Source organism: Lygodium microphyllum, chromosome 9 (genome assembly GCF_053477565.2).
Source record: "Lygodium microphyllum isolate KBCC chromosome 9, Lygodium_microphyllum_v1.1.10, whole genome shotgun sequence".
Lineage (NCBI taxonomy): Eukaryota > Viridiplantae > Streptophyta > Polypodiopsida > Schizaeales > Lygodiaceae > Lygodium > Lygodium microphyllum.
The window spans coordinates 78,719,509-78,731,188 of record NC_141143.1 but is presented as its reverse complement, the minus strand read 5'-3'; positions in this window follow the sequence as shown (position 1 = coordinate 78,731,188).

Here is an 11,680-nt window from a genome sequence, read left to right as displayed (position 1 = left end):
CAACCTTCTAGGGAAATGAGTTGGCATAGCATATTGCATGATGGCGAACCGGGAATCCCAAGATACTTTTTTGCAAATGAAGAAACATGTGGAGCATGAAGGAGCCAATTGCAATGCTATGCCTAGTGAAGCATTAGTAGGCTCACAAAAACGTCAATTCCAATGTTGCACCCAATGAAAACCATGTAACTTCGGAGGGATTTAAGGATATGGAGACTTTTAAAATGAAAATGGGATGAGATTTCATAATAGTGGGTATGGTGATGCCAAAAGAAACATGAATGAGTCTAATATTGCGAAATTTATTTTGTACATGCTTTGTCGAAATAAGAAGTTCATTCTTAAAAATTCTAGTTTATCATCAACCCGTCATCTTAGAAGTTGGAAACATCATCAAATGAAGAAAAAAATAAGGATATCATTGAGGACTATTACATTACTTCCACATCCTCTCGCAAGCATAATCCATGCAACATTTGGTGATCAAAGTGTCTCTTGGACTATCAAATCTTGAGAAGTGACAATACAATTATTGAAATAAGGTTTGCAAAATCTGCATCATATGTTGTCAAACGTGTCGCATCCATTTAATAGAAAAATCTAGAATAGAGATAAGTTAAGTCAATCAAGGAGTACATGTACTTCCTCCATCTTGTACAAATGCTATCAAACATTATTCTAGGGATTAATAGGGTCTGTGTAATGAATGAAACTGAGAGGACAAAGGAGAGTGAGCTAAAGAGAGAGAATGAGAGAAGGAAGAAGAGAAAGAAGGACTAGAAGAGGAGAGAGAAAGACAAGATAGAGGGAAGGAAGGAGGGAGGAAGCCATGGAAGTTGAAGATGAAGGTGAAGACTATGTTCTTGATAATAACTTGATGCACTAAACTGGGACTCTTACACCTTATATACCTCAATTAGTGTGACTGGGCATCTAACCTCTAGTTTCCATGTATCCCACTCGTTAAAATCCATCCCCATCCTGAAAGTTTTTGCCCTTTAAAAAAAAAGACAACTAGAGGGAATTGATAGATAAGCTAGAAGTGGGGTGCATAGTACTACTCTGATCCACATTATAATGAAAATGGGTGGCTAAATAGTATGGGCAGCATGTTGTCCATTACAAGCCTGTTGAAGTAAAATTGCTATAACTTTTGATAGATTGCTCCAAATGGGGTGTGCCCATGTCGAAATGGATCTTATGACATGTACTTTCAGCCCATTTAGGAAGCACATCATTGAGATTCGGGAAGATTTGATGCAAAGCTAGGAAGCATGGTTAGCAAATGATGTAGCCGAGAAAAAGTTAATAGGAAGGTAATATTTTCCAAACATGAAATTTTTCCCCCTATGTTAAGAAAAAGTTCTGAGTTAGGTAATAGTTTTCTATACAGGACTTTTCCCCTCATGTTGGGAAAAAGCTCCTAGATAGGTAAAATTTTACTATATAGGGATTTCAGTATATACATATATTTCACTATATATATATACATTTCTTAGACATATAAATTTTAATTTATAGAGATTTCACTATATAGATGTACTTTTTCAATATTGATAAAATGTTACTAGAAAGGTGAAAGAAGGTACATTATAGTAAATCTTGATTTATAAAACAATTACCTTGCAAATAAATATACATTGCATAGGCTATAATGAATTCCTCATAAGCTCAATGATATGTAAACTTGATAGAAAGTACAAATCACTTTTTTATTTCAAACTCAAAAATATTAAAAATTCAAGAATAACTCAATATAAAATTGAGATAAAAATTGTCAATTGTCACAAATTATCATTGATTGTAATTTAACAATGTAACGAATTATTTAGGTACATCAACAACATGAAGTGTGAGACCCAAGTTTCTACCCTTTTTCACAAATACTTTATTTCTAGCTACCATGAAATAACCAAGTCCTCCCTAAACATATTCATGTTAATTTTAGTACTTTTTGGATAAAAATGGTTCATCTCCTTTCTCAAACCAACATAGTACAACTTCAAGTGCTTGTACATTTCTATCATTGTATAAACTTTAAAAAATTCCATACAAATGGTTTCTTGATTGTGTCATTGAGGACCTAAAAGCACAACCAAATCATACTACCATCTACTTCGATGATAAGAGTAATAAAACAATTAATCTATAGAATACAAATCTTGCTGTTTGCAAAGGAGGTAGTGCTTTTTTGTGCCTTCATGAATTATATCATCATTTACCTTTAAAAAAACTAAAAGTCAATATCTTCAAAAAGAAAACTATTTTTATTTCAAAAAATAACTATACTCATTATTTTAATTAAAAATTTTAAGTCATACCTTGAATCTCTTTAATTTTCGATTTGTAGAAGTTGATTGTAATAAACATTGAAACATCTTTATGGTCATATGGTACTTATATTATGTTATTATGCATATCATAAATATTACAAATGAGATATTTACTTTGTGTGGTTGCTTTTTTAGATTCATTATCTATGTTGAATCCAATATTTAACTTTGAGTTTGCATGAACTTAATATATAGAATAGAAATATCTCATCATTATCACTTGGAAGTGGTTTAGGTATATAAACTACTAATTTTTCATCCTAATAACACAAGAATTTATTATCAATATTTTTTTCAAGATGAGTAATGTGATATTTATCTTAGAATGATCTTTACATGTATATCATTACAACATTTCATTGGTGATTGAATAGGAAATGTATCAACATCACCTTCCTATAGCAAGAAAAAAAGTAAGTCATGCTAAACCACATTCACGGAATGTTTGGGTTAAATGGACGCCCATACAATAACAATCTAGGGTTTTTACCCTAAGGATCGAACGATCTAATACTAGACTTCGGATTGAGATTAGAAACCCTAGGACCAATCGTTATCGGTATAGTAAGGTTAGGGTTGGGTTGGGTAAGAAGACATCCCAAACTCTACATCTTGACTAAACATATTTCATGACCAAGAAATGCCGTTTGATGGGAAAAATGATCCCATGAGTTAGGTGTGACACTTGTGCAACAAGATGCAACATCGCATGACTTTGTGTTTAAATCACAAGATAGATTTGCCACTCCTTGGAACATGGTTGGCAGGTTCCAAGTACAAGCTTAAATTTCAAGAGGATGAGTAGTCATCCTACTACTGAGTTGCCAAGTTAGGGTAACAAGCAATTGAAAAATCAAGTTAGGGCAACGAGGATTGCCCAAGATTTACCATCTTAATTTAAGAAACCTAAGGTGTTTGCTAATTTGGGTTGACAGGGTATAAACCCTAATCCGAGGATAAAAGGGTAAACAAACAACAAAACCTTGGGGATCTTGCCAAGTCGCAATTGATCCCGGATCGAATGAGATGCTCGGAGAGAAGGATTCATACCTTAGTAGTTGGCCAAATAAAAGACCACTGGATTGTTTGTGTTTATATAAGTTAGGAGCACTATTTGTACTTTCTTTGTTCAAAGAACTAAACATGGAAAGATAATTAATGCTTCAGGTTGAAGGCCTGGAGGGAGAGGCAGCATCAGTTACCCCCGACTGTCTGCTTGAACCTAACCAAGGGGGTTCTTAGCTACGCCGGGAACATGGACCGAACCCGCCGCAAGAGTTCTCTCCGTTGGGTGCTACTTGGAGCAGGAGGACGCTTGGGTGCCAGGGGGGCTCTAGCCGTAAATCCCTTGCTTTTCGGGTCCTACACAAGAGACCGACGTGACTCGACATTGGATCTCGAGACCTGCATACTAGTCTACGGGCGGAAACTTGGATTAGTAATCCGTGATGATTGCTCAATTGCCTTCAAGCAGATTATGGATTAGCCTTCGGGCGAGATTACGGAATAGCCTTCGGGTTGGATTATATGATGTATTCCAAAAACTGATTAATAAGATAAATTGTTGAAAAGGAACTTGTTTAACACTATTTTTCTATGTTAGTGCTAAGATTACTTGAAGGAACCGGTGATTAACACTTCTTGTTTTCTTCTCTCCTTCTTGCTTGCTTGGGTTGTGCTTGAGAGAGGGAGTGTGAGAGTATGAGGGTGAGGAACCGTGGTGGAGAAGCTTTCAAACCTCACCTCACCTCACCTCACTTCACCTCACCTCACCTCACCTCACCTCACCTCACCTCACCTCACCTCACCTCACCTCACCTCACCTCACCTCACCTCTCCTCTCCTCTCCTCTCCTCTCCTCTCCTTTCCTCTCCTCTCCTCTCTTTATACACTCACATTTTCAATTTGCAAAAGCATGAGAGATAGAGAGAGAGGGATTAACATTAAAATCCCATCCTATGCTATCATCAAGTGCCATACGTAAAATAAAAGATACTTACATAATTTCTCAAGGTTTTATCATGCAAAAAACCTATGTGGTGATAACATATTAAAAGGGTAGCAAAGGTTGGTGATACCATATTGAAAGAGAAACAGAGGTTGTTGTAAGCTATGTTCTTTGGTTACAGAAGGGTTGAAATAAAGAGCTATTGCATTATAACATACTAAAAATCACTACATGATGCAAGATACAAAAAATAAAAAGTATAGATTAGAGAGGGGAGAATGCTTAGAGGAGGATTCATTGCTTCAATGTGTACCTTACATGGCATTGTTGTTAGAAGACTAGATATCTTTTCTCTCTACAAGAAATTCATTGCTTCAATTTGTAGATTACATGGAATTGTTGTTAGAAGACTAGATATCTTGTCTCTCTACAATGAGCATGTGAATGATGCCAAAAAAATTGATCAAATGTGGATCAAGGACATATGCCATTTTCATTTGAGTAATTTGGGATTTTTCTTAATGATCCATCTACGCTTTACTCAATATTGCTCTTATAGCTATTGGAGTCAGAATGTGCAAAGAAGGAGATACTTACCAAGCTATACATTTATCATACTCAAACACAAATACCCATATACATTGTCGTGTTGCTACATGGACATAGCGTGAAAACCCATGGAATGCATCATCATCAGGCTTTCTTATTGATCTAGAGAGTCAATGTCATATTACTCATTAGTGTAAGTATCCATAGTATTTATAGTTCCAAAATACGAGAATTTTGGACAAGTTTAGCCTATTTTTAATATTTTGGATATTATCTCTTGTAAATATCTTAAAAATGTGTAAAAAACTTTTAAAATAGGGTGACATGCAAAAGTAAGTGACTTTTTAGCTAGTTTTGGGGATCTCATGCAGAAAGAGGGGCTTCCAAATTCACATGCGGTGTGTTGATCACAATTTACATGCAAGAAAAAACACTATAAATGATGAGAAGAAGGAGTGATATGGGAGAACTCAGACTAGATATCTTGGGATTTTACACCCTTTTTGGAGCCAATAGAACTATTTGATTTTCCATCCAAGCAACTGAGAAGAAGCTAGTATTTTGTTTGCATTTTTTTCTGCTAGGGAGCTCTAAAAGATCTCATGCTTGGGGATTTCCTCCAAGTAGTCCAAGACGATGATTTTTTTAATCTTCTTCATTGGGTTCTATTAATACATAGTACTTTGATTCATTTGAGCTTTGTATTTATTTTGTGTACCTATGTCATTGTTTTTCTTCTCTTCTATCTCCTATTCTTTACTTTATTCTCTCTCTAATCCCTAGTGGATACAACATTTCGACTAAAATCCCTTTGACATTGGTGAACATTGTCACACGAAATAATATGCGTGGGGTTCGTGAATGTCGCTCGTCATAGGGATGCTTTGATATGAGAGAGAAAAATTTTAAGAAGGGTACTCAAGTCATGATAAATTCAAGGAGTAAAAGAATGGCTACGATTTCAAGGACACATCTACATTTACTTTAGTTTGCATATAATAATACACCACACACATCTACAAGGAAAGCACCATTTGAAGTTATTTATGGTTATAGATTGCCTACACTTGTTTCATCATTATCAAATAAAATTCAGACTGCTGATGATATTGCTAACATGCACGCTACTATTTTTGATGAAGTTAAAGATATGATTGCCAAAGCCCAGCAATCATATACAAAGCAAGCAAATAAGAAAAGACAGGCCATGAATTTTAAAGTTTATGAATATGTTTGATTACGAATAGAAAAACATAGATTACAAAGTGTAGATAAACACCCAGTTGTGAAATTAGCGCCTAGATTCTATGGACCATTCAAGATCATACACAAAATCAATGACAATGCATTTAAATTAGAACTACCACCACATTGGAAAATTCACAACACCTTTCATATTAGTTTACTACGACCCTTTAGAGGCCAATTACCTGTACACCCTGTCTATGAAAACCCACCTTTGTTAGATGAAGAGACTGAAATCCTTGAGCCTGAAGCTATTATAGATACTGAATTTATAACTACTATAATTGGCTATAGATATTCTAGATATTTGGTCAAGTTTAAAAACCATCCTATTGAAGAGGCCCAATGGATGCACGTTAGAGACTTAAATGCTTTCCCCACTCTGTTAGCTCCACATTGAGCTAATAGCAATTGAGGACAATTGCTATCCCACCCTGGGGGTATGATTCCAGGAGGCATATTACACGGTGGATTCTGTGCCATGGTGGATTCCGTGAGGTTTTACGGTGGATTCCGTAAACTTTTATTACCGGGGCTCATACACAAAGTGGATTATTTGTGCGAGAAGTCGATGGGGACACCTATCCTTTTTGGGGGTTTTGTTAATTTAGTGTGTACATGGGTGATTCCGCAAAATACATATTTAAATTAATGAACATTTTTGAGTTTAGAGTGCGCACTTGAGATAAATTAAGGTTAGAATTGATTTCTAACCAATCGATTTATTTATTTAGTTGAAGATTGCTAGGTATTCACTTTTGTCCATTTAATTGTATTATTTTACTAATGATTGTGAATGCTTCAGTTGATGTGTAGAGATAGTAGCAGTGCGGAGGAAAGCATTACAGGATAGCGTGTATTCGAGTTATCACCTATATTTGATGGGTGCATACCTTAGGCATGGCGCCTATATTTTGTCACGCCTATTTATTAAGGCATTGGATATTTATTTATTATTTTTGTATGCGCATGGGCGCACGATTATGATATTTGTATTTGGATATTGTATTGGATATGCCTGACTTCTTGGGCGCCCGCCCATTATCTTTATTTCTATTTGGCACTAAAGCAAACTTAAAAGGCAAAAGCATGCTATTTTGTAATTTGGGCTATTATTTGAGCTTGAAGATGATTAATACATAAAATACATGCTTTGTGGAGTGCTCACACAAGGTATGGGGGGAGATTGCACGCAATTGGTCTCTGGTTCATGTCGTGCAAATCTTCTACATTGATTTATGTGCAAAAAATAGAGTTCTTTTGTTCTTGGGGGACCTTCTGATGCTCACTACGCGTGCTTACGGCATCCGATCTGTGCACCACTGCAGATATGAGAGCCTTGGAATCTAGGACTATGTATCAATGTTCCACTACATCACCTCTTTTGCATATGATGCTAGCTCCAAGACTTGCTTTCTTGGATCGACAAAAACTTTAGAGGCAATAGTGGACTGATGTATTATTATTTCCTTTTTTGCAGAGTCCGTTCGATGCTCCTTTGCGGCGGGATGAGCTTTCAGATGGCAAGGATATATAGCTCGCCCTTGGATCCTTGGATCTCACACACCCTTCTTTTTTGGTCGCGTGTCGCCTGATCTGTGTAGACATTTTCTATGTAGTAGTAATATCTTGTCATGATTGTACCAGTCGCTTTCATTATGCGATCATGTATTTATTTCATGTATCAGTATTATGATTTCAGTAGACTTTTTTTTTGTTTACACGAGCATTGTACAAAGTGTAGAAACTATTTTGTATGGCCCAAATAAAGCACACATTGCTATATGTGGCAGGGCAGCTTACTGCCCTGCCACAAAAAAAAATCCATGTTACCGTGGCTATTAGCATTGCAAATTTACTTGCACACCACTACAAGGAAACTAGGCCAATCCAAGGAGTAGTTGCGAGAGGGTCATCTCCCGGTATCCATGTGGATATCTCACCCCAAACCCAGGTTTTTCCTTCTTAATTTTATATCATTGTAATTCAATCATGCAAGATGAATTGTTAGGGATAGGATATATTTTGTCCTAGTTGTTCACAACGAAGAAATTTAGTTTAATGGAACATGCAAAATAAATAATACATAAACGTAATTTTTTTCAAATAGCTTTATGCATGGAAAATGCAAATCATGAAAGGATTCTTACAATGCATAAACTCCAGGAAATTATCATTGCTAACTGCTTAACTTAGCAAGGAAAAGGTTGCTTATTTAGCATGAGTTTGTTCGCAAAATAAAGGGAAGATTAATTGCATTAACCTAACCTCAAATCGATAAAGTTTAGGATTGAAAAATAAATTGAGACATAGATAACAAATCATGCGGAGGTGATCTCGATATTACCCCCTAAAGTTAACCAAATTAATATAGACTTAGAAATACCTATACTACGAAATATTCATTGGGAATGAATTAAAATCCAAGAAACGTTTATACCTTAAATACTTACCCACATTCCCTGATTGTAGGGTCAGTAAATTGTAAACGTAAAAGAAACTAGGGTTTGTCCCTGAGTTTCTTAAAAGAAAATAATCAAGCTAGGAAACCCTAGGTCTAACAACGTCAACTTAAAGAAACTGAAACGGATAGTTTCGTAACTCCATTATCGCATAGTATGATGCAAGACTTGCGCAGCAAGTACGGAGTCATGTGGTCTTGTGATTGAATCACAAGAAGAAAGGCCAAATTCTTGCCACAAGGATGGCGGATCCTTACGCAAGTTATCTTGCAAGAGGATGTATACTTTGATATCCTTCTAAGTAAGGAAGGTTAAAAACCAGAAACTGAAGTATCCAATGAACTTTAGGGTTTGACCAAGTTGGGTTAATAGGGTACGCCCTAACCCAGAATATAAGGGATCTTGCCAAGTTGCAAGACACCCCGGATCGAGTGCTGGATGCATTCGAAAGGAAGGATTCCCTCCTTAGCAGTTTGCCAACAACAAAATCAATCAATGGGAAATGTTTATGCTTGCTAGAGATTTTAGAGCACTGTTTGACTAGTTTGACCAATAAATTACAAAATAAATAAGTATCTATACTTTAAGTTGAAGGCCTGAAGGGAGAGGCAGCTTCAGTTACCCCCGATTGCCTGCCTGACCCTAACCAAGGGGGTTGTTGACCGCGCTGGGAACGTGGACCGAACCCGCCGCGAGTGGTCTCTCCGTTGAGCGCTACTTGGAGCATGAGGACGCTTGGGTGCCAGGGGGGCTCTGGCCGTAAATCCCTCGCCTTCCGTGTCCTCCACAAGAGGCTTACCTGACTCGGGATTGGATCTCGAGGCCCGCATACTAGTCTACGGGTGGAAACTTGGAAAAGTGATCCCTGTGGATTGCTGGATAGCCTTTGGGCGGATTGTGGATAAGCCTACAGGCGGAACTCCTTGTATTTCAAGATAAATATGATGACCTGTTAATAAAGACCTTGTCTGATATTTTTTTTTCTATGTCAAGTGATAAGATTACGTGAAGGAACCAGTGCTTAACGGATTAATTAAAGAAGCTAGTTGTTACATGTCCAACTAATGTATTAGATAATTACATAACTAAAACAACTCGAGGAAAGTGCAGAGGATGGGCCATGGGTCCATCCTATGGTTGGGTGGTCCCGGTTGGCCGGGAACTTTTCTCGAATCACGAGGAACAGCGGAATGATCATCAAAGGACACGAACAACAAGCGTTGACCTAGAGATATGTCTTATCCCGATTTACGCTGTTCTAGGGGAACGGAATGGGACTATGCCTTATGGCAGAGAGGTTGAGTTTTTCATCCCTCTCGTTTTCCATTCTCCTTGAACCAAGTGCAGCGTGAATCCGCTTCAGACCTAGCGTTTCTGCATAAAGTAGTTCGCTTGGGTTCGACGCTAGTTGCTGTTAGGAAATGGCCAATTAGAAAAACCCATAATTCAGGTCGATCATAAGTGGGAACGGCCGAAATACTTTCGCTACGTGGCAGATGCGGAAAGACCTAGATCACAAATCCCGTAACATTCCATGGGAGTGCCGGGCGGAGCTTTCTAGACATTCTTTTCGATGGACTGATAAGACGTGTCCTGGTATTTCAAGTCATGTTATGACTGCAATGCATTCTCCGCTTTATAGACAAAGGATTGGGATGATGAACATCCTGGAGCAGATCTATAATCCATCACCTTTGTACATGGAGCGAAGATGGACGGGTGCTTCAGGAATCTATTATATAGCCGCCCACCGGTTTGCTTATCTACAGACCAACCTAAAGAGGGTCAAGTGGTTGGAAGACCTGAAAGTTGTGAAGCTATTCATTTTTGTGGAAGTTCACGTAAATTCAACTTTACATATTCAAGGTCAGAGGGTTGTGATGAACTCATATGTATATGAGGAAGTAACCCGTGTAATCCCCACCCACAGGATTAAAGTTTTGGGCCGCCATGAGAAGTATGGATTCCAACGGAAAGGATATCCTGAACTTCCAATGACTTACCGATTCCTGAAGATCCATGACCCGAAACCATACTACTATACAGCTCCTATAGATAAATGCAATACAACGTTGTTCTCCCCAAACTAAATGTAACAGTTGGCTTATCTTCGCAAGAAATGTTGTATTCCAAAGGGGCTATGCCCATATAAATACAAATAAAGACTTCCTTTTACCAATGTCTGGTTGTGCATAAGAGTTGATAAGAAGTTAAGTAGCTACATTGTTTACGAGATAGCTGAATTAAAGATGTAATATAAATCAATAACAATTATCGTATAATAACGTTAAGAAACTTTTATCCAGGCACAACCCCAGGTATAGGTTCCTAATTCGCCTCCTATATCAAGTACTGTTGTAATCCAGGAGAAGAAGTTCCTTCTCAAGCATATTAAGCCACCCCACTTTGACGGGAGAGGCAGACTCGTCCAAGCTGATGCTGAAATTTGGATTGAGTCCATGGAGGATTACTTCAAAGCAGCCGGTACTGCACCTACCAATCGGGCTATGCTCGCCAAGTTAAAGCTCACCGGCAAAGCCAGACTTTGGTGGAAGCAATGGTGCAGGGATCAAGGGATCACAGAGGGATCCGTTACCTGGGAGAAGCTCAAGAAAGCCGTGCAGGGAAGATACTTGCCACCTGCATATCGCACTCAGATGATGAATGAGTTCTACGAGCTAAAACAATTGGGGCTCACGCTTGATGCATACTACTCTAAATTTGTCTCACTTCTTAAGTACGCACCGCAGATGGACATGACACAGCAGGTATCCAAATTTTGTGCGGGTTTAAATCCACCAGTCAATAATCGTCTTGAATCTATGCATCAATCAAATCTTTAGGACGCACTCATTCGAGCGGCGCCTATAATTCATGAGGTGCAATCTAGACCAAGGGGTAACAAAGCTTAGTCTTACAATGACCCGAACAGAGGGGCATTCAAACCTCAAATTAAGAGAGTTCAAGGTCATAATAAGGGACAAAGAAAGAAAGCAAGGACGAATAAAGTCAACAACTTTGTTCCTACTCAAGGTAATGGCCGAAAGCTCTGTTGTTTCCACTGCAATGAACCCGGTCACTTCAAGAGGCAATGTCCCAAGCTTGGTGGAGGACATCGCCAAGCGCCTTTCCAAGGAACAGGC